Source organism: Ascaphus truei, chromosome 3 (genome assembly GCF_040206685.1).
Source record: "Ascaphus truei isolate aAscTru1 chromosome 3, aAscTru1.hap1, whole genome shotgun sequence".
Taxonomy (NCBI): Eukaryota; Metazoa; Chordata; class Amphibia; order Anura; family Ascaphidae; genus Ascaphus; species Ascaphus truei.
Window position 1 is genome coordinate 187,025,618 of NC_134485.1, and position 23,897 is coordinate 187,049,514.

Here is a 23,897-nt window from a genome sequence, read left to right on the forward strand (position 1 = left end):
GTGGGGGCAGTGACACTGGTGGAGAGGTGTGTGCAGTGGGGGCAGTGACACTGATGGAGAGGTGTGTGCAGTGGGGGCAGTGACACTGATGGAGAGGTGTGTGCAGTGGGGGCAGTGACACTGGTGGAGAGGTGGGGGCAGTGACACTGGTGGAGACGTGTGTGCAGTGGGGGCAGTGACACTGATGGAGAGGTGGGGGCAGTGACACTGGTGGAGAGGTGTGTGCAGTGGGGGCAGTGACACTGATGGAGAGGTGTGTGCAGTGGGGGCAGTGACACTGATGGAGAGGTGTGTGCAGTGGGGGCAGTGACACTGATGGAGAGGTGGGGGCAGTGACACTGGTGGAGAGGTGTGTGCAGTGGGGGCAGTGACACTGGTGGAGAGGTGTGTGCAGTGGGGGCAGTGACACTGGTGGAGAGGTGTGTGCAGTGGGGGCAGTGACACTGGTGGAGAGGTGTGTGCAGTGGGGGCAGTGACACTGGTGGAGAGGTGTGTGCAGTGGGGGCAGTGACACTGGTGGAGAGGTGTGTGCAGTGGGGGCAGTGACACTGGTGGAGAGGTGTGTGCAGTGGGGGCAGTGACACTGGTGGAGAGGTGGGGGCAGTGACACTGGTGGAGAGGTGGGGGCAGTGACACTGGTGGAGAGGTGTGTGCAGTGGGGGCAGTGACACTGGTGGAGAGGAGGGGGCAGTGGAGGCAGTGGGGGCAGTGACACTGGTGGAGAGGTGGGGGCAGTGACACTGGTGGAGAGGTGTGTGCAGTGGGGGCAGTGACACTGATGGAGAGGTGTGTGCAGTGGGGGCAGTGACACTGGTGGAGAGGTGTGTGCAGTGGGGGCAGTGACACTGATGGAGAGGTGTGTGCAGTGGGGGCAGTGACACTGATGGAGAGGTGTGTGCAGTGGGGGCAGTGACACTGATGGAGAGGTGTGTGCAGTGGGGGCAGTGACACTGATGGAGAGGTGGGGGCAGTGACACTGGTGGAGAGGTGTGTGCAGTGGGGGCAGTGACACTGGTGGAGAGGTGTGTGCAGTGGGGGCAGTGACACTGGTGGAGAGGTGTGTGCAGTGGGGGCAGTGACACTGGTGGAGAGGTGTGTGCAGTGGGGGCAGTGACACTGGTGGAGAGGTGTGTGCAGTGGGGGCAGTGACACTGGTGGAGAGGTGTGTGCAGTGGGGGCAGTGACACTGGTGGAGAGGTGTGTGCAGTGGGGGCAGTGACACTGGTGGAGAGGTGTGTGCAGTGGGGGCAGTGACACTGGTGGAGAGGTGGGGGCAGTGACACTGGTGGAGAGGTGGGGGCAGTGACACTGGTGGAGAGGTGTGTGCAGTGGGGGCAGTGACACTGGTGGAGAGGAGGGGGCAGTGGAGGCAGTGGGGGCAGTGACACTGGTGGAGAGGTGGGGGCAGTGACACTGGTGGAGAGGTGTGTGCAGTGGGGGCAGTGACACTGATGGAGAGGTGTGTGCAGTGGGGGCAGTGACACTGGTGGAGAGGTGTGTGCAGTGGGGGCAGTGACACTGATGGAGAGGTGTGTGCAGTGGGGGCAGTGACACTGATGGAGAGGTGTGTGCAGTGGGGGCAGTGACACTGATGGAGAGGTGTGTGCAGTGGGGGCAGTGACACTGATGGAGAGGTGGGGGCAGTGACACTGGTGGAGAGGTGTGTGCAGTGGGGGCAGTGACACTGATGGAGAGGTGTGTGCAGTGGGGGCAGTGACACTGGTGGAGAGGTGGGGGCAGTGACACTGGTGGAGAGGTGTGTGCAGTGGGGGCAGTGACACTGGTGGAGAGGTGTGTGCAGTGGGGGCAGTGACACTGGTGGAGAGGTGGGGGCAGTGACACTGGTGGAGAGGTGTGTGCAGTGGGGGCAGTGACACTGGTGGAGAGGTGTGTGCAGTGGGGGCAGTGACACTGGTGGAGAGGTGTGTGCAGTGGGGGCAGTGACACTGGTGGAGAGGTGGGGGCAGTGACACTGATGGAGAGGTGTGTGCAGTGGGGGCAGTGACACTGATGGAGAGGTGTGTGCAGTGGGGGCAGTGACACTGGTGGAGAGGTGGGGGCAGTGGGGGCAGTGACACTGGTGCAGAGGTGTGTGCAGTGGGGGCAGTGACACTGGTGGAGAGGTGTGTGCAGTGGGGGAAGTGACACTGGTGGAGAGGTGTGTGCAGTGGGGGCAGTGACACTGGTGGAGAGGTGTGTGCAGTGGGGGCAGTGACACTGGTGGAGAGGTGTGTGCAGTGGGGGCAGTGACACTGGTGGAGAGGTGTGTGCAGTGGGGGCAATGACACTGGTGGAGAGGTGTGTGCAGTGGGGGCAGTGACACTGGTGGAGAGGTGTGTGCAGTGGGGGCAGTGACACTGGTGGAGAGGTGTGTGCAGTGGGGGCAGTGACACTGATGGAGAGGTGTGTGCAGTGGGGGCAGTGACACTGATGGAGAGGTGGGGGCAGAGACACTGATGGAGAGGTGGGGGCAGTGACACTGATGGAGAGGTGGGGGCAGTGACACTGATGGAGAGGTGTGTGCAGTGGGGGCAGTGACACTGGTGGAGAGGTGTGTGCAGTGGGGGCAGTGACACTGGTGGAGAGGTGTGTGCAGTGGGGGCAGTGACACTGATGGAGAGGTGTGTGCAGTGGGGGCAGTGACACTGATGGAGAGGTGTGTGCAGTGGGGGCAGTGACACTGGTGGAGAGGTGTGTGCAGTGGGGGCAGTGACACTGGTGGAGAGGTGTGTGCAGTGGGGGCAGTGACACTGGTGGAGAGGTGGGGGCAGTGACACTGGTGGAGAGGTGTTGGCAGTGACACTGAGGGAGAGGTGTGTGCAGTGGGGGCAGTGACACTGATGGAGTGGTGTGTGCAGTGGGGGCAGTGACACTGATGGAGAGGTGTGTGCAGTGGGGGCAGTGACACTGGTGGAGTGGTGTGTGCAGTGGGGGCAGTGACACTGGTGGAGAGGTGTGTGCAGTGGGGGCAGTGACACTGGTGGAGAGGTGTGTGCAGTGGGGGCAGTGACACTGGTGGAGAGGTGTGTGCAGTGGGGGCAGTGACACTGGTGGAGAGGTGTGTGCAGTGGGGGCAGTGACACTGGTGGAGAGGTGGGGGCAGTGACACTGGTGGAGAGGTGTGTGCAGTGGGGGCAGTGACACTGGTGGAGAGGTGTGTGCAGTGGGGGCAGTGACACTGGTGGAGAGGTGTGTGCAGTGGGGGCAGTGACACTGGTGGAGAGGTGTGTGCAGTGGGGGCAGTGACACTGGTGGAGAGGTGGGGGCAGTGACACTGGTGGAGAGGTGGGGGCAGTGACACTGGTGGAGAGGTGTGTGCAGTGGGGGCAGTGACACTGGTGGAGAGGAGGGGGCAGTGGAGGCAGTGGGGGCAGTGACACTGGTGGAGAGGTGGGGGCAGTGACACTGGTGGAGAGGTGTGTGCAGTGGGGGCAGTGACACTGATGGAGAGGTGTGTGCAGTGGGGGCAGTGACACTGGTGGAGAGGTGTGTGCAGTGGGGGCAGTGACACTGATGGAGAGGTGTGTGCAGTGGGGGCAGTGACACTGATGGAGAGGTGTGTGCAGTGGGGGCAGTGACACTGATGGAGAGGTGTGTGCAGTGGGGGCAGTGACACTGATGGAGAGGTGGGGGCAGTGACACTGATGGAGAGGTGTGTGCAGTGGGGGCAGTGACACTGGTGGAGAGGTGTGTGCAGTGGGGGCAGTGACACTGGTGGAGAGGTGTGTGCAGTGGGGGCAGTGACACTGGTGGAGAGGTGTGTGCAGTGGGGGCAGTGACACTGGTGGAGAGGTGTGTGCAGTGGGGGCAGTGACACTGATGGAGAGGTGTGTGCAGTGGGGGCAGTGACACTGATGGAGAGGTGTGTGCAGTGGGGGCAGTGACACTGGTGGAGAGGTGGGGGCAGTGACACTGGTGGAGAGGTGTGTGCAGTGGGGGCAGTGACACTGGTGGAGAGGTGGGGGCAGTGACACTGGTGGAGAGGTGTGTGCAGTGGGGGCAGTGACACTGGTGGAGAGGTGTGTGCAGTGGGGGCAGTGACACTGGTGGAGAGGTGTGTGCAGTGGGGGCAGTGACACTGGTGGAGAGGTGGGGGCAGTGGGGGCAGTGACACTGGTGGAGAGGTGTGTGCAGTGGGGGCAGTGACACTGGTGGAGAGGTGGGGGCAGTGACACTGGTGGAGAGGTGTGTGCAGTGGGGGCAGTGACACTGATGGAGAGGTGTGTGCAGTGGGGGCAGTGACACTGATGGAGAGGTGTGTGCAGTGGGGGCAGTGACACTGGTGGAGAGGTGGGGGCAGTGACACTGGTGGAGAGGTGTGTGCAGTGGGGGCAGTGACACTGATGGAGAGGTGGGGGCAGTGACACTGGTGGAGAGGTGTGTGCAGTGGGGGCAGTGACACTGATGGAGAGGTGTGTGCAGTGGGGGCAGTGACACTGATGGAGAGGTGTGTGCAGTGGGGGCAGTGACACTGATGGAGAGGTGTGTGCAGTGGGGGCAGTGACACTGATGGAGAGGTGGGGGCAGTGACACTGGTGGAGAGGTGTGTGTGCAGTGGGGGCAGTGACACTGGTGGAGAGGTGTGTGCAGTGGGGGCAGTGACACTGGTGGAGAGGTGTGTGCAGTGGGGGCAGTGACACTGGTGGAGAGGTGTGTGCAGTGGGGGCAGTGACACTGGTGGAGAGGTGTGTGCAGTGGGGGCAGTGACACTGGTGGAGAGGTGGGTGCAGTGGGGGCAGTGACACTGGTGGAGAGGTGTGTGCAGTGGGGGCAGTGACACTGGTGGAGAGGTGGGGGCAGTGACACTGGTGGAGAGGTGGGGGCAGTGACACTGGTGGAGAGGTGTGTGCAGTGGGGGCAGTGACACTGGTGGAGAGGAGGGGGCAGTGGAGGCAGTGGGGGCAGTGACACTGGTGGAGAGGTGGGGGCAGTGACACTGGTGGAGAGGTGTGTGCAGTGGGGGCAGTGACACTGATGGAGAGGTGTGTGCAGTGGGGGCAGTGACACTGGTGGAGAGGTGTGTGCAGTGGGGGCAGTGACACTGATGGAGAGGTGTGTGCAGTGGGGGCAGTGACACTGATGGAGAGGTGTGTGCAGTGGGGGCAGTGACACTGATGGAGAGGTGTGTGCAGTGGGGGCAGTGACACTGATGGAGAGGTGGGGGCAGTGACACTGGTGGAGAGGTGTGTGCAGTGGGGGCAGTGACACTGGTGGAGAGGTGTGTGCAGTGGGGGCAGTGACACTGGTGGAGAGGTGTGTGCAGTGGGGGCAGTGACACTGGTGGAGAGGTGTGTGCAGTGGGGGCAGTGACACTGGTGGAGAGGTGTGTGCAGTGGGGGCAGTGACACTGGTGGAGAGGTGTGGGCAGTGACACTTGTGGAGAGGTGGGGGCAGTGACACTGGTGGAGTGGTGTTGGCAGTGACACTGAGGGAGAGGTGTGTGCAGTGGGGGCAGTGACACTGATGGAGTGGTGTGTGCAGTGGGGGCAGTGACACTGATGGAGAGGTGTGTGCAGTGGGGGCAGTGACACTGGTGGAGTGGTGTGTGCAGTGGGGGCAGTGACACTGGTATAGAGGTGTGTGCAGTGGGGGCAGTGACACTGGTGGAGAGGTGTGTGCAGTGGGGGCAGTGACACTGGTGGAGAGGTGTGTGCAGTGTGTGCAGTGACACTGGTGGAGAGGTGTGTGCAGTGGGGGCAGTGACACTGGTGGAGAGGTGGGGGCAGTGGGGGCAGTGACACTGGTGGAGAGGTGTGTGCAGTGGGGGCAGTGACACTGGTGGAGTGGTGTGTGCAGTGTGGGCAGTGACACTGGTATAGAGGTGTGTGCAGTGGGGGCAGTGACACTGGTGGAGAGGTGTGTGCAGTGGGGGCAGTGACACTGGTGGAGAGGTGTGTGCAGTGGGGGCAGTGACACTGGTGGAGAGGTGTGTGCAGTGGGGGCAGTGACACTGGTGGAGAGGTGGGGGCAGTGGGGGCAGTGACACTGTGGAGAGGTGTGTGCAGTGGGGGCAGTGACACTGGTGGAGAGGTGGGGGCAGTGACACTGGTGGAGAGGTGTGTGCAGTGGGGGCAGTGACACTGGTGGAGAGGTGGGGGCAGTGGAGGCAGTGGGGGCAGTGACACTGGTGGAGAGGTGGGGGCAGTGACACTGGTGGAGAGGTGTGTGCAGTGGGGGCAGTGACACTGATGGAGAGGTGGGGGCAGTGACACTGGTGGAGAGGTGTGTGCAGTGGGGGCAGTGACACTGATGGAGAGGTGTGTGCAGTGGGGGCAGTGACACTGATGGAGAGATGTGTGCAGTAGGGGCAGTGACACTGATGGAGAGGTGTGTGCAGTGGGGGCAGTGACACTGATGGAGAGGTGGGGGGCAGTGACACTGGTGGAGAGGTGTGTGCAGTGGGGCAGTGACACTGGTGGAGAGGTGGGGGCAGTGGGGGGCAGTGACACTGGTGGAGATGTGTGTGCAGTGGGGGCAGTGGACACTGGTGGAGAGGTGTGTGCAGTGGGGGCAGTGACACTGGTGGAGAGGTGTGTGCAGTGGGGGCAGTGACACTGATGGAGAGGTGGGGGCAGTGACACTGGTGGAGAGGTGTGTGCAGTGGGGGCAGTGACACTGGTGGAGAGGTGGGGGCAGTGGGGGCAGTGACACTGGTGGAGATGTGTGTGCAGTGGGGGCAGTGACACTGGTGGAGAGGTGTGTGCAGTGGGGGCAGTGACACTGGTGGAGAGGTGTGTGCAGTGGGGGCAGTGACACTGGTGGAGAGGTGTGTGCAGTGGGGGCAGTGACACTGGTGGAGAGGTGTGGGCAGTGGGGGCAGTGACACTGGTGGAGAGGTGTGTGCAGTGGGGCAGTGACACTGGTGGAGAGGTGTGGGCAGTGACACTTGTGGAGAGGTGGGGGCAGTGACACTGGTGGAGTGGTGTTGGCAGTGACACTGAGGGAGAGGTGTGTGCAGTGGGGGCAGTGACACTGATGGAGTGGTGTGTGCAGTGGGGGCAGTGACACTGATGGAGAGGTGTGTGCAGTGGGGGGCAGTGACACTGGTGGAGTGGTGTGTGCAGTGGGGGCAGTGACACTGGTATAGAGGTGTGTGCAGTGGGGGCAGTGACACTGGTGGAGAGGTGTGTGCAGTGGGGGCAGTGACACTGGTGGAGAGGTGTGTGCAGTGGGGGCAGTGACACTGGTGGAGAGGTGTGTGCAGTGGGGGCAGTGACACTGGTGGAGAGGTGGGGGCAGTGGGGGCAGTGACACTGGTGGAGAGGTGTGTGCAGTGGGGCAGTGACACTGGTGGAGTGGTGTGTGCAGTGTGGGCAGTGACACTGGTATAGAGGTGTGTGCAGTGGGGGCGCAGTGACACTGGTGGAGAGGTGTGTGCAGTGGGGGCAGTGACACTGGTGGAGAGGTGTGTGCAGTGGGGGCAGTGACACTGGTGGAGAGGTGTGTGCAGTGGGGGCAGTGACACTGGTGGAGAGGTGGGGGCAGTGGGGGCAGTGACACTGGTGGAGAGGTGTGTGCAGTGGGGGCAGTGACACTGGTGGAGAGGTGGGGGCAGTGACACTGGTGGAGAGGTGTGTGCAGTGGGGCAGTGACACTGGTGGAGAGGTGGGGGCAGTGGAGGCAGTGGGGGCAGTGACACTGGTGGAGAGGTGGGGGCAGTGACACTGGTGGAGAGGTGTGTGCAGTGGGGGCAGTGACACTGATGGAGAGGTGGGGGCAGTGACACTGGTGGAGAGGTGTGTGCAGTGGGGGCAGTGACACTGATGGAGAGGTGTGTGCAGTGGGGGCAGTAGACACTGATGGAGAGATGTGTGCAGTAGGGGCAGTGACACTGATGGAGAGGTGTGGTGGGCAGTGGGGGCAGTGACACTGATGGAGAGGTGGGGGCAGTGACACTGGTGGAGAGGTTGTGTGCAGTGGGGGCAGTGACACTGTGGAGAGGTGGGGGCAGTGGGGGCAGTGACACTGGTGGAGATGTGTGTGCAGTGGGGGCAGTGACACTGGTGGAGAGGTGTGTGCAGTGGGGGCAGTGACACTGGTGGAGAGGTGTGTGCAGTGGGGGCAGTGACACTGGTGGAGAGGTGGGGGCAGTGGGGGCAGTGGGGCAGTGACACTGGTGGAGAGGTGGGGGCAGTGACACTGGTGGAGAGGTGTGTGCAGTGGGGGCAGTGACACTGGTGGAGAGGTGGGGGCAGTGACACTGGTGGAGAGGTGTGTGCAGTGGGGGCAGTGACACTGGTGGAGAGGTGTGTGCAGTGGGGGCAGTGACACTGGTGGAGAGGTGTGTGCAGTGGGGGCAGTGACACTGGTGGAGAGGTGGGGGCAGTGACACTGGTGGAGAGGTGTGTGCAGTGGGGGCAGTGACACTGGTGGAGAGGTGGGGGCAGTGACACTGGTGGAGAGGTGTGTGCAGTGGGGGCAGTGACACTGGTGGAGAGGTGGGGGCAGTGACACTGGTGGAGAGGTGGGGGCAGTGACACTGGTGGAGAGGTGTGTGCAGTGGGGGCAGTGACACTGATGGAGAGGTGTGTGCAGTGGGGGCAGTGACACTGGTGGAGAGGTGTGTGCAGTGGGGGCAGTGACACTGATGGAGAGGTTTATGTAGTGGGGCAGTGACACTGATGGAGAGGTGGGGGCAGTGACACTGGTGGAGAGGTGTGTGCAGTGGGGGCAGTGACACTGGTGGAGAGGTGTGTGCAGTGGGGGCAGTGACACTGGTGGAGAGGTGTGTGCAGTGGGGGCAGTGACACTGGTGGAGAGGTGTGCAGTGGGGGCGGTGACACTGGTGGAGAGGTGTGTGGCAGTGGGGGGCAGTGGCACTGGTGGAGAGGTGTGTGCAGTGGGGGCAGTGACACTGGTGGAGAGGTGGGGGCAGTGACACTGGTGGAGAGGTGTGTGCAGTGGGGGCAGTGACACTGGTGGAGAGGTGGGGGCAGTGACACTGGTGGAGAGGTGTGTGCAGTGGGGGCAGTGACACTGGTGGAGAGGTGTGTGCAGTGGGGGCAGTGACACTGGTGGAGAGGTGTGTGCAGTGGGGCAGTGACACTGGTGGAGAGGTGTGTGCAGTGGGGGCAGTGACACTGGTGGAGAGGTGTGTGCAGTGGGGGCAGTGACACTGGTGGAGAGGTGGGGGCAGGGACACTGGTGGAGAGGGTGTGTGCAGTGGGGGCAGTGACACTGGTGGAGAGGTGGGTGCAGTGGGGGCAGTGACACTGGTGGAGAGGTGGGGGGCAGTGACACTGTGGAGAGGTGGGGGGCAGTGACACTGATGGAGAGGTGTGTGCAGTGGGGGGCAGTGACACTGGTGGAGAGGTGTGTGCAGTGGGGGCAGTGACACTGATGGAGAGGTTGGGGGGCAGTGACACAGATGGAGAGGTGTGTGCAGTGGGGGCAGTGACACTGATGGAGAGGTGTGTGCAGTGGGGGCAGTGACACTGATGGAGAGGTGGGGGCAGTGACACTGGTGGAGAGGTGTGTGCAGTGGGGGCAGTGGACACTGATGGAGAGGTGTGTGCAGTGGGGGCAGTGACACTGATGGAGAGGTGTGTGCAGTGGGGGCAGTGACACTGATGGAGAGGTGTGTGCAGTGGGGCAGTGACATGATGGAGAGGTGGGGGCAGTGACACTGGTGGAGAGGTGTGTGCAGTGGGGGCAGTGACACTGGTGGAGAGGTTGTGTGCAGTGGGGGCAGTGACACTGGTGGAGAGGTGTGTGCAGTGGGGGCAGTGACACTGGTGGAGAGGTGTGTGCAGTGGGGGCAGTGACACTGGATGGAGAGGTGGTGCAGTGGGGGCAGTGACACTGGTGGAGAGGTGGGGGCCGTGGGGGCAGTGACACTGGTGGAGAAGTGGGGGCAGTGGGGGCAGTGACACTGGTGGAGAGGTGGGGGCCAGTGGGGGCAGTGACACTGGTGGAGAGGTGGGGGCAGTGGGGGCAGTGACACTGATGGAGAGGTGTGTGCAGTGGGGGCAGTGACACTGGTGGAGAGGTGTGTGCAGTGGGGGCAGTGACACTGGTGGAGAGGTGTGTGCAGTGGGGCAGTGACACTGATGGAGAGGTGTGTGCAGTGGGGGCAGTGACACTGATGGAGAGGTGTGTGCAGTGGGGGCAAGTGACACTGATGGAGAGGTGGGGGCAGTGACACTGGTGGAGAGGTGTGTGCAGTGGGGGCAGTGACACTGTTGGAGAGGTGTGTGCAGTGGGGGCAGTGACACTGGTGGAGAGGTGGAGGCAGTGACACTGGTGGAGAGGTGTGTGCAGTGGGGGCAGTGACACTGGTGGAGAGGTGTGTGCAGTGGGGACAGTGACACTGGTGGAGAGGTGTGTGCAGTGGGGGCAGTGACACTGGTGGAGAGGTGTGTGCAGTGGGGGCAGTGACACTGGTGGAGAGGTGTGTGCAGTGGGGGCAGTGACACTGGTGGAGAGGTGTGTGCAGTGGGGGCAGTGACACTGGTGGAGAGGTGTGTGCAGTGGGGGCAGTGACACTGGTGGAGAGGTGTGTGCAGTGGGGGCAGTGACACTGGTGGAGAGGTGTGTGCAGTGGGGACAGTGACACTGGTGGAGAGGTGTGTGCAGTGGGGGCAGTGACACTGATGGAGTGGTGGGGCAGTGGGGGCAGTGACACTGGTGGAGAGGTGTGTGCAGTGGGGGCAGTGACACTGATGGAGAGGTGTGTGCAGTGGGGGCAGTGACACTGGTGGAGAGGTGGGGGGCAGTGACACTGGTGGAGAGGTGGGGGCAGTGACACTGGTGGAGAGGTGTGTGCAGTGGGGGCAGTGACACTGGTGGAGAGGTGGGGGCAGTGGGGGGCAGTGACACTGGTGGAGAGGTGTGTGCAGTGGGGGCAGTGACACTGGTGGAGAGGTGTGTGCAGTGGGGGCAGTGACACTGGTGGAGAGGTGTGTGCAGTGGGGGCAGTGACACTGGTGGAGAGGTGTGTGCAGTGGGGGCAGTGACACTGGTGGAGAGGTGTGTGCAGTGGGGGCAGTGACACTGGTGGAGAGGTGTGTGCAGTGGGGGCAGTGACACTGGTGGAGAGGTGTGTGCAGTGGGGGCAGTGACACTGATGGAGAGGTGTGTGCAGTGGGGGCAGTGACACTGATGGAGAGGTGGGGGCAGTGACACTGATGGAGAGGTGGGGCAGTGACACTGGTGGAGAGGTGTGTGCAGTGGGGGCAGTGACACTGGTGGAGAGGTGTGTGCAGTGGGGGCAGTGACACTGGTGGAGAGGTGTGTGCAGTGGGGGCAGTGACACTGGTGGAGAGGTGTGTGCAGTGGGGGCAGTGACACTGGTGGAGAGGTGTGTGCAGTGGGGGCAGTGACACTGGTGGAGAGGTGTGTGCAGTGGGGGCAGTGACACTGGTGGAGAGGTGTGTGCAGTGGGGGCAGTGACACTGGTGGAGAGGTGTGTGCAGTGGGGGCAGTGACACTGGTGGAGAGGTGTGTGCAGTGGGGGCAGTGACACTGATGGAGAGGTGGGGGGGCAGTGACACTGATGGAGAGGTGTGTGCAGTGGGGGCAGTGACACTGGTGGAGAGGTGTGTGCAGTGGGGGCAGTGACACTGGTGGAGAGGTGTGTGCAGTGGGGGCAAGTGACACTGATGGAGAGGTGTGTGTAGTGGGGGCAGTGACACTGGTGGAGAGGTGTGTGCAGTGGGGGCAGTGACACTGATGGAGAGGTGTGTGCAGTGGGGGCAGTGACACTGGTGGAGAGGTGTGTGCAGTGGGGGCAGTGACACTGGTGGAGAGTGGGGGCAGTGACACTGGTGTGTGCAGTGGGGGCAGTGACACTGGTGGAGAGGTGTGTGCAGTGGGGGCAGTGACACTGGTGGAGTGGTGTGTGCAGTGGGGGCAGTGACACTGGTGAGAGGTGTGTGCAGTGGGGTCAGTGACACTGATGGAGTAGTGGGGGCAGTGACACTGGTGGAGAGGTGTGTGCAGTGGGGGCAGTGACACTGATGGAGTGGCTGCATTGATCTGGCAAATCTAGTTGGGTGATCCCGTTGACCTGACTTGTCAGAGATGGCGCTCTTGTTGCCCTGATGACCCCATTTTTTTTTATTTTACACATTTAAGATTGTGATCCTATTGAGCTGATGTGTGGAGTAACAATCCCATTGAGCGGGTGATCCTATAGCAATGATGTGTTAAGAAGGGTGATTACATCTAATTGTATTGTTAGAGGGTTATCCCTTTCACCTGATGTTTAAAAGTGACCTTTAAGAGAGTGATCTCATTCAGCTCACATCTCAGAGGGTGATCCCACTCATCTTCTACATTGTAGGGACCTTGTTCCTATTGTCAGTTTGTCTTAACATATGTACTCTTTTATTGTACAATGTTACTGTCCTCCCACGTTATACTGCGCTGGAGAATATGTTAGCACCACATAACTAAAAGATAATTATAGTCTAAGCAATTGTGATCACATGCATCCCTTTTTTTGAAGTGTGTATTGATGTCATAGTGACATGAGTTGATGGGTGTGTGTGTAGTTAACAATATTCAGTGTCTATAAAACCAAACAATATTAAAGTGATACGGTGGGTGTGCAATTACATGCTGGGGGTTTGAGAACGTAATGCTGAGCATTGGTGCGGTTTTCATGGCCAATGGATCTAGCTGCTCTATCGTCTGTAGAAAGGAGCTATGAGCCCTGCATTGAGGCCCAGAGCTGCTGCAGCAGCCTCATGCTAAACGTTTCATCTAGCAAAGTCTGTAAGGACATCTTCCTAAGTACCCGTTGGTGGATGGTATAAGTGGACAGTGGCTGGTAATGAGGACTATGTTGTGGGTCTGGTTCATTTGGCTCCATGAAGCCCGGACTCTCGCAGGGCAAGAAAAGTGAATACAAGTCTTGCCAGTCAGTAAACTCCTTGACCACCTTACTTTGTGGCAACCAAGATAACATTTCCACATCCACAAATAAGAAGCTTTTACAGCTTTGAAAGTCCTCTAATCGGCCAAACCTTAATCGTGGTCTGTTTACAGTTCAAACTTGCAAGTATGTTGTTTATTTGTGGCTCTGTTTGTTAACTTGGGTAGCTTGAGTTTGGTGTCAGTTTCGATACCTTCTCTTTTTGCTTACTGTGAGAATTTGTTTATATGCATTTTCTCTACCTATTGCCTTCCCTTTTTCTTTTTTTTCCCTTAAGTAAAATAAAAAAAACAGCGATCTCTTCTTACCCTTTCCAACGCTGTTTTTTTATTTGTCATAACTGTCTCTCTGTTTAGGAGAGATTAGCATTTAAAATAAGTGTCTGAGAGGTCAAAATGGAGCACGTTGCTGCCTAAAGTTTACCATGCCCAGAAGCTAGAGATGAAAAAAATGTCAGGACGTTATCAGTGGGCAATATACAAACATTATATAAGTTAAACTCATATAGGCTTCTGGTGACATTGCTTCCTAAGGGTGTTTTTGTATTATGGCCATCAATCTTCTTGTTTAAATTGACACGAGAGGCGTTTTTATTCTGCATCTTTAATGTAAAAATGTGTCAAGAAATGTGCTTGTATCTTGTCCTTTTTTGAGCATTCTTTTGTGATTTGCAGAATAGAAGTGTTTCTCTGCCTTTGTACCGCCAAGGAACCTTTTTATTTATATGATCTAGTCTGTGAGGTGCTTTATTAATTAGGCATTTACTATTACTTAAGCTCATCAAAAGCCCATTAAAACGGAAATAAAAATGCCACGTTATGGCTGAAGTTTGCATGTGCAATTCCATCTACAATTTTAGTTTTAAATGCAAATGCAGCGCATTCAAAGCAGCACCCGCTCAGCAGGAGCCCATGTGAGTTTAACTCCTATAATGTTAGTTTCCTGCTCTCTTTCCCCCCCCCCCCTTTTTTTTGTGGTGTTTAAATTAGTATTTTTCTAATATTTAGCGTTTTTGAGGTTGCAACCTGTTGGACTACACCAGACTTTGGGGAGAGCTTTATTTTAACCTCCAGGACAGTTAATATTTGCAAAAGCTTATATCTTGCGAACGGAGCAGCAGATTTATATAACAAAAAGAAATGTAAGCTCTTTGGAAAGGCAAGAAGAGGTCTCTTAAAGTAAGTACAAAAATAATAAAAATGGCGATCCCAGCGTACTGCTGCTTTAACCCTTTGGGTGCCCCAGGATGTCGTCCCTACATCGCGGGGATTGGCCCTTCGGGGTCCACATGACGTGGTGACTACGTCATGCCCAGAGAGGTTTGTTTTTCCTGCTTGGATCGCGTTCTGCGTTCCCATGGATCGCAGGACCTGATCTGCCCAGTAGAGGAACGGACGAGAACTCTCTTTCTGTTTCCTGGAAAATGGCTGGCGCAGTCACGTGACAACACTGTGCCGGAGGGGTTGTGGCACTCTGTTCCTGTGATTTCCCCCCCCCCCCCCTTCGGCACTCAAAGGGTTAATGTGAGAACTGATTTTCTCTTGTATTTGACACAGCAACAAGCCAAAAACAGCATTCATCAAAGTACACGGGTCTTTGCCTTGATACATATAGATAACTTCTAGTGACCAGCACTTCCCTTTACTCATTTTTAAAATGCTAATTTGTTGCCGATGCATCCATTTAAAGGAGTTATTTTTTTTTTTACATTTTATAGGGTGCCATATTGCCTTCTCATTTTTCTTTAAAAAAATAAACTTTCTGTTACATGTGCAATTGGCAATATTGTGAATTCTAATAATATGTTGGTCTTATGCAGCGCTATACATAGACGTTTTCAGACACAAGGAGTCCCTTCCACACAGAGCTACGCCTGAGGTCACTAGGAGAACCAATGCTCGGATGAACCTATTTCAAATCCACTTCAAAGGCAGATTTCCACTGAGCTACACCTTAAGCCCTTCACACTTCTTGGAAGTGTTTGTGCGTCTTTTGAGGGAGTGGCCTGAAAATGACTTTAGAACTACAGTACTATTTAATTTCTCCCCAAAACAATAGTTTTGGAAAGAGCGTGTGCATTACTACAGACTGTTTCTATCTGTCAAGAATTATGAAATTATCACTATAATTTAATGTATGAAGAGCTCTCCTGTCTGGGCCATTAAAGGTATCCCAGTCTGACATGCATATTTTCCAGAACCGAGGACAAACTCTGAACAAACAATATGAAATATGGTTCCTAGGAGCCCATGGGTTCCCTGTGCAGCCCTAAAGCGTTCCCTGCAATTTTCAGGAAATGTGAACAATTTACAATGCATCTGATCTCAGATGTGCTATTAGAGAGGGTTGGGGCTCCTTACAATGTATCTAATCTTAGGTCTCGGCCAAGCTCCCCGCTGGCGCGCTGAGGCTCAGGGAAAGCAGGTGCTTTCCCTGGCCTTGCGGGTGCTTTCCCTGCGCGCCGTCAGGGGGCGCGAGCTTGGGGCGGGCCAGTGACGTCACGGAGCTGGTTCGCCCTCAATGGGCGAACCGCTCACGTGATCGGCCCTGCGCTCTGGAAAGCGGGGAGTTTTCTTCCTGCGCCCCCCTGCCTGCTCGCCCCCCCTGCTTGGCTCCGGTGTTAAATGATGCTGTGGGGTAATGTGACATCACGTTGCCATGGCAACGCAACGTCACTTGACCCGGCGGCATCATTTGATGTCGGGTTGCCATCAAGACAAGGTAAGTGAAGTTACACAGGCCTCACGCGATCCCCAGCATTTACTTTAAATGCCTTCGGGGAGCACGGGGCCTCTGTAACCATTGCACCCCCTCCTCCATGCCCCCCCCCCCACCCCTGAAATTCACGCACACACCCCTTGTATAGTGTGGAGATAGTGCCCTGTGTAAGGGATTGGTGTAAGCACCAACCATCAAACAGTGAGATCATGTGATTGACCAACCAAGAACTTAAATGTGAATTCCAGGTGGCCAGGTTTTTTTATCTGGTTGAAAAAAAGTTTAACATTTGTAGTGTATAATGTAGAATAATCCTTAGTTATTTGGACACCTAGATATTTACCTACATCTTGATGAAAAGACTTTACATGATTTATTGCTGAAAGTGGCAAAAACAGGCAACAATTTCATGTCCAAACGGAATCATCATCTAAGGCCCGTAATATAGTGGGTGCGCGCGCGCCTGTGCGAACGCTCGTGCACGTGACGCACACTTTTTGTGTGTACGGTCCGTGCTGCTGTGAGCGGCAGGCTTGGAAGGTACTGTGTGAGTGTGTGTGTGTGTGTGTGTATGTGTGTATATATTCTCCTGATGAAGTCTCTTTGAGACGAAACGCGTAGAGAGTGTTTTGTGGAGGTGTATTGCCCAGTTTTATTATATTTCCACTCACTGGCTTGCTACAGCATTTTATTGCTTCTTTGGAAGTATTACTCTCAGCTGTCCACCCGTTGTTTTCATGGGAACTTTCTCCGGTTGAATCCACTGACGTCACTGAGTTCTCGCGGTACCTGGAGCTGAGAACTCACTGTGTGACGCCGGATTGAGAGGAAGGCGGCGTCCCTCGTGCTCCCCGGGCTCCGGAGGCGTTCACAGAGGCTGCTGCAGTGTATCTACACCGGACACTACACTGAAGTTATCCGTTACCGGGTTCCTGCGTCTGGCTGGCTGAGTTTTACTCAAAAATGCTTTTTATTAAGCTGTGTTTGTGAGTGTGCATTTTTAAATCCTTGACTCCATAAATATAGTGTTATACCTTTTTACGCTATGAGTGCGCCTGTTTTTTATGTGTTTTTATATATATATAAAATATATATATATACACTGCCGTGCGCGCGGCCCTAGCATACAATAGCTGGCTAACCACAGCCAACTAACTATAACTGCGTGTGCGCGCCACTATATTACAGGCCGAAAGTCTTCATCAAGATATTGTAAGTAGCCTTTGTACTAATTCTTTGGAGATGATTTTTTTCTTTCTCTTTTCTCTTCACTTTTGCTAAATTAGTGTGTTAGCTGCTCAGACGGTCATTTTGTCCCAAGATCTTTCCCTGGGTTTTTTTTTTTTTTCATTTTGAAAGTCAGAAATGTGATGTTTCAGGGGTTTTCCTCTTGTCTAGGACTAGGAACTGGTTAGGCTAGATTAGATGCAGTACAATTAATTAGGGGTTTAAAAAACAAACCTGTTAGAAACTGGCATGTTGGCTTTGACATGAGCATGGAAATTGAGGGACATTGGCTTTTTTCTAATAAGGGTATTTTTTGATGAGTTGGCCATGAATGTGCAGGCCAAGAGTTCAAGTTATGTACCAATACCATTGACCTGACGACCAATGCTGCCCAAGTTAAATTGGCTTCACTTTCCGCCGCGTTAACCTTGTGATCCATTATGATGAGCAATGTCTGTGGCAGGATTTGCTAAAGATGTGTTCATTTTCATATGCTTGTTGCTTAGGGTATGTATGTAGTTTGGGACACCATACGTACATATGTACCTTTGAGAAAAAAACATGCAATTTTGAACCACAATTACAAATATTACTGAATATACAATATATGCTAATTAATGAGAATTTTTTTATCTGAACATAACATTCATCAGCAATTCTGAATTTGTTCTGATCAGGCAGCTTAAAAAATAAATAAAAATACATTTACAATTCTCCCTTTCGCTTGCTGAGAGCCTACAGTGCAATGAATTGTAGGCCCTCCAGCAAGGAGGAGGTTAAAGTGGCCATGCAAAATGTATTTTTTTCTTTTTTTTATCTCCCATATATTTCAGAAAAATGTCAACTGGTTTTACAACAAATTAGAATAAAAAAAGTCGGTTTTGTTGCAAAACAAAATACACACACACACACACACACACACACACACACACACACACACACACACACACACACACACACACACACACACACACACACACACACACACACACACACACACACACACACACACACACACACACACACACACACACACACACACACACACCACCCCCCTCCCTATGATCAGAGACAAAGCAGGTTGTAAATAGAAATCTGTATTTTGGAATATCTAAATAGGACTACATCTTTAAAAGTAGGCAGCTGTTCCCATTTGCCTTTGCAACAGTGGGCTTCATGTTTTTGGGAGGATCTCCGGACAAGATACACCTCTGGAGCTGGCAGCTTTGGCTGTTTCATCTTTAACGGCCCAGATTTCAGCTCGTAAATGAACTTTATGGTGTCCCAGACTACAATCGATGGAGGCAGTAGTAAAACACAGATGGGCAGGGGAGGGGGAGTTAGCCGTTCTTTCATCTCCCACAGATGGGATTCTTTGCAGGCTGGCGACATCACCTGGCTGGGAATCTGGAAAATGACCATGGTTTTCTGGGGAAAGGGATCTTTGCCTGCCAACGCAGATCACACATTGTCTGTAACTTGTGGGACAGCCTGCAAACAAGGATGTATTTCAGCCTAAAATAGACACCGTCCTAAACTTTATGTAACTCCATTCAATGCAAGTTGCCCTTTATTTTTTTACATTACATTTCTGAAATCACCCCTTGCTTGGGGATGAAATGACCGTTTTTAAGATCACAAGCACTTGGTGTGGCGGCTGGTGATCACTTTCAGATTCTGCTGCACCTCTGCAGACAATGGGGCACCAGGCAGCAGCTTCTATTTACAGGTAAGCGAGATGCAAGACTAATGCCGTCAGGCTTCGCTTGGACTCTACATAATTATAATAATAATTGTTCTTGTATAGCGCTGCTAGTTTTACTTTGCGCTTTACAGAGACATTTTGCACAGTCCCTGCCCCGTGGAGTTTACAATCTATGTTTTTGGTGCCGGAGGCACGGAGATAAAGTGACTTAATAAGCTACCAGAGAAGAAAGAATTCAGCTAAGAGAGCACTCAGTTACCAACATTAGTATATGAATTCTATTAATATATATATATATATATAATATATTTTATTAATATCCAAATTAAAATAAAGTGTACGAAAAAGCTAAGTCACTCCTTCTCCCTATATCGCTAAAATTGTGGCTGCATGGATCATTTTGAACCCATACGCTGCCGGCTGAGTTCTGTAGGTTCTTCTGGCAGCATAAAGGTTTACTTTCTAATAATAATAATAATTAAGTTGTTGCTTGTTAGATCTAGCAGGATCATGAAAATTCCTTAAGAACAAATTAAATGCATTTCTAGTCAATGAAATAACACTTGGATTTGTGTTACAGATGAGAATTGACATGTAAAGGTCCAGTTTAGACTTTTTTCTTCTTATTTCCCCCCCCCCCCCCCCCCCATTTAAAATGTTTACCTACATGTTCAAATTTTGGGGAGGCAACCAATTGGTGCAGGTCATTAACGTTCATATAAAACCAGTTTGCACGGAAAATAGAAACTAAATTTATTTTAGAAAAGGTTTTAACAAGAAGGGTACATTGGGGGTCATTCATTGAACTGCAGCTGTACCAATTGGGCACTACGGCATGACCACTCGCATTGAAGTAAATGGGAGTTTCTGTGCAATCGTGCCCAGACCGGCACTATCACAGTTAAACGAATAACCCCCACTTAGACAAAATCTTGTCTTTAAGTATGTCCTGGGAATATAATCCTTGCTAAATTTTACATTAGTGTTATTGTAAAGACAATTACCAATGACATTGTTAATATATCTGAAAATTGTTAATGCTTCATTTTGAATTTTAAAGCAATTGAAAATGAAGAACACATTAAATGTATTTTCAATTGATCACTTTTTTTCCTCATGAGAACCCCCAATTTTAGATTGAAACACCCTTGGGTGACTGCCCTGGTTGAGAAATACTGCCCGAGTATGCAAGTTTAATTTTATATAGCATCAACATTGCTTTACAAACCTACAATACAGGGGAAATAAAGTACAAACAATGGGGGTTAGAGCAGCAAGTAAATGATGAGGCAAAAGGAGAGCCTGCCCCAAAGACCTTTCTCCAAGAGCTAATTCAATGTGATCCAAAGTAGTTATATCCGGCAAAACCACCCAGTATGTTTCCTCTCCCCCACCCCCCCTGTACTTTTGTATAGCGCTGGACTTTACTTCGTTATACAATACGAGATGCACATTGTGCCAGGAGTCATGAAGCTTTGATGAGGGATATCGTCCCTGATCTTGCAGTAACGGCCATTGACCCAAATCGCACACATCGCCAGATCGGACGCGATGTACTTCGTCGCGGCTTCATGATTCCCGGCCTTTGACCAAAACAGGATACGGTCAATACAAAGGTGAGTTATTGACCTAACATGTAAAGAATGTGAGAGTGAGTCTGTGCCCTGAAGAGCTTACAATCTAAATTAAGGATAACAAAGGCTTTGGCATATAAATGAAGTGGATAATTGTGAGGAAACAAAGACACCCTCAGGTCAGCACTCGTTGTGGGTGATAGTGAAATGGTGATAGATTTAAAATTAAAATACTTTAATTCTATTGGTTAAAATAAATGTCAAAATCGTTGAAATCAATAAACAACTGACAGTGGTAAAACAACACACATAACAGACAAAATTACAAAATACTATAGCTGAAATCAGGGGGAAGGAAAGGTAGTGATCCTACCTGTCTGCTAATTAGCAGTAATGGACAGTCAACGACTGAATAGTCAGACCCCTGGTTCAGCAATAACAAGGTTTAAAAAGCCTGTAACATAAATACAGGTAACGGTGGACTGGTCATGCACAAATATATGCCAAAGAGGTTATACAAAATGTAATGCAATAAAGTGAGAGCTCACTATTAATAATACAGCTGCAGTGCCCTGAATTGTAAAACTGGCTTGGTAATGAAAAAGGTCCCCACTAAAGGGTTAAGGTAACCTAACTTGGGCTAAATGAGGTGGTAGTACGAATGTTAATGAACAGTGCACATCAGAGCTCACAAAATGTGATACTTAGCTCTGGGGCACGGATCTAGTCCGTATCCAGTTATAGCCCCCTAGTTCAAATGTGCCAATGACTACCACTTAAGTGAGACCTAAACATATATGCAACATAGTAGCAATTATCACACTATATACAAATCTCTATATTGATCAAAGCTGCTGATAGCTAGAAGCACAAGAGCTTACAAAATGTAATATTCAGCTCTGGGGCACGGTTCTAGTCCGTATCAATTTATAGCCCCCTAAATCAAAATGTGCCAATATAGCTTGTACAATTGTAGATAGCAAAGTGAGCAAACACATATAATGAGCTGAGGGGGAGGGAAGAGACATAAATGATGTAGCAATGATATATAACACACATATACTTGAGTATACAGGGTAGAGTAATTTCAAACAACCTGTGTCACTATCAAATGTATTCAGCCCTCGTCAGGGCTTTGCGCAGTAAATTGCCGCTGGTGTGGTAAATGTACCTCCTCTATAACCCAGCAGGCAAAGGCATAATACACAATTTGAATTCTAAGCTGCGTATGGAGCTTGTGTCCCTTCTAGCATGTATCGGCACTTAGCTGCTAACTTGTATACTCAAGTATATGTGTGTTATATATCATTGCTACATCATTTATGTCTCTTCCCTCCCCCTCAGCTCATTATATGTGTTTGCTCACTTTGCTATCTACAATTGTACAAGCTATATTGGCACATTTTGATTTAGGGGGCTATAAATTGATACGGACTAGAACCGTGCCCCAGAGCTGAATATTACATTTTGTAAGCTCTTGTGCTTCTAGCTATCAGCAGCTTTGATCAATATAGAGATTTGTATATAGTGTGATAATTGCTACTATGTTGCATATATGTTTAGGTCTCACTTAAGTGGTAGTCATTGGCACATTTGAACTAGGGGGCTATAACTGGATACGGACTAGATCCGTGCCCCAGAGCTAAGTATCACATTTTGTGAGCTCTGATGTGCACTGTTCATTAACATTCGTACTACCACCTCATTTAGCCCAAGTTAGGTTACCTTAACCCTTTAGTGGGGACCTTTTTCATTACCAAGCCAGTTTTACAATTCAGGGCACTGCAGCTGTATTATTAATAGTGAGCTCTCACTTTATTGCATTACATTTTGTATAACCTCTTTGGCATATATTTGTGCATGACCAGTCCACCGTTACCTGTATTTATGTTACAGGCTTTTTAAACCTTGTTATTGCTGAACCAGGGGTCTGACTATTCAGTCGTTGACTGTCCATTACTGCTAATTAGCAGACAGGTAGGATCACTACCTTTCCTTCCCCCTGATTTCAGCTATAGTATTTTGTAATTTTGTCTGTTATGTGTGTTGTTTTACCACTGTCAGTTGTTTATTGATTTCAACGATTTTGACATTTATTTTAACCAATAGAATTAAAGTATTTTAATTTTAAATCTATCACCATTTCACTATCACCCACAACGAGTGCTGACCTGAGGGTGTCTTTGTTTCCTCACAATTATCCTGTTCTCTCCCCTTATTGCACCGTTGTTTATTTCGTTTTATGATAGGCTGATGCGAGGGTCCCTCATCCCCTTCCCTTTCCCCAAACATTGCATATAAATGAAGGTCAGCTTTGAAAAATAAAAACAGCGTTGTGAAAGACAAGAGAAAATCGGTTAAATTACGTTAAAAAAATGGCGATCAGCACAGATGCGACATTAAATAATGAAACAAACATGGGAACCGGCGATTGTTGCATAGCTGAACGCTCCCACTTTACTGTGTGTATCCTTCCATTTAAAAGCTAAGAGCAATGACTGTGATTGTATGAAGAGCGTTGTGTGAGTTTTATTGGGCCTTTAAAATGTGTAAAAGCACGGTACTGATCTGGGCTGCTTCTTCTATTCATTTATGGCAGCAATTTGTTATAGTTCACTGGCTTTTGTTAGCAGTAAAAGGCTGTTTCCTCTTCCTTTTACTGGAGAGCTAAATGAGAGAAATCAGATGTTCACATTGTTACCTTTGTCTATAAATTTTGGCTGGCAGTCATGCAATTTAACTGTTTGGTTTTGTCAGTAGGTCTACTTAAATATTTAAACTTGTAGCACAGCACTAATGAAAAGTGTACTAAAGTAGTATCCACCTTTATTGATGCAGTGATCATTATTTTAGTAATGTATAGACTACATTTAGATTGGTTTTAAGATGACATTAAAATCTTTAAAAACCTTTTACTCATTATATTGATCTTTAATTGCATTCATCATGTTTCTGTATTTTAGATCTGAATATTTTGGAATGGCCTGTCGCCATATAAATATTTGAGAATGTGCAGTTTAGGCTCTGAGTGCACAATAAATAAGTGCTTTTGCTTTGCCTTTTGTTATTTGATCATTTTTACGTGACTGAACTATTAATCTCAATGGAGCAAATTTCGAGTCACGTTATGAAGTCCATACTGTAGGTGGCCACATTGCATCAATTCTCGTCCTATTTTCCGCATCGTAAATATCTAATCTGCATGAAAAGGGCAAGAAACCAACTACTGTATGTATATGTGTGCGGGTATTTATAATTACATACAAATATCAATGCTTTCTTAGATTTATCATTAGGGTGGTAATTCTATATAGTCTGAAGTCGCTATACATGCTGTTTGCAGCAAAAATAGATAATGGGGCCCTTAATCAGACTGCAAAACTGATTTGAAATCCTCAGAGGATATCTGTTCACTAATGTGCTGTTAAACACACGTTTGAGAAAATTGTCAGGTTTTTTTTGTGGTGGCACAGAAAACGTAGGCCCAGATTCCATAAAGGGTGCTACGGTTTAGCACGCCTTAACTTCTAGTAATTCAAATGGGATTATTTAATTAGAATGGGAGTTAAGGCGTGCTAAAACTTAGCACCCTTTAGTGAATATGGCCCCAAGCTGCTTTGGGCCAAAGCCAAAAAGTTCAGTTAAGTGACGTTAACAGAGGTTAAATTAAGCATTTCCACATATCTTCTAAGGCTCACAACGTAATGTTGTGTCATGTTTTCTCCCGGAAAGAGCATTGCGTTAACTATAACGGCCATTAAGGGAACTCTTTGTACCTCATCACTAACTGCACATA

At 51.6% G+C, this 23,897-nt stretch overlaps 1 protein-coding gene across 5 annotated transcripts in view; it reads left to right on the top strand.

Annotated features, from left to right (window-relative positions):
• SCML2 (Scm polycomb group protein like 2) overlaps positions 1–23,897 on the top strand; it is a 136,640-nt gene that overhangs the window by 11,104 nt on the left and 101,639 nt on the right. The window contains exon 2 of one of the 5 annotated variants that reach the window (XM_075589788.1): positions 12,710–12,862. The exons of the other annotated variants lie outside the window; for them this stretch is intronic. The gene's annotated coding sequence lies outside the window, so the exon portion shown is untranslated. The remainder of the gene's footprint in view (positions 1–12,709; positions 12,863–23,897) is intronic. 5 annotated transcript variants of the gene reach the window in all.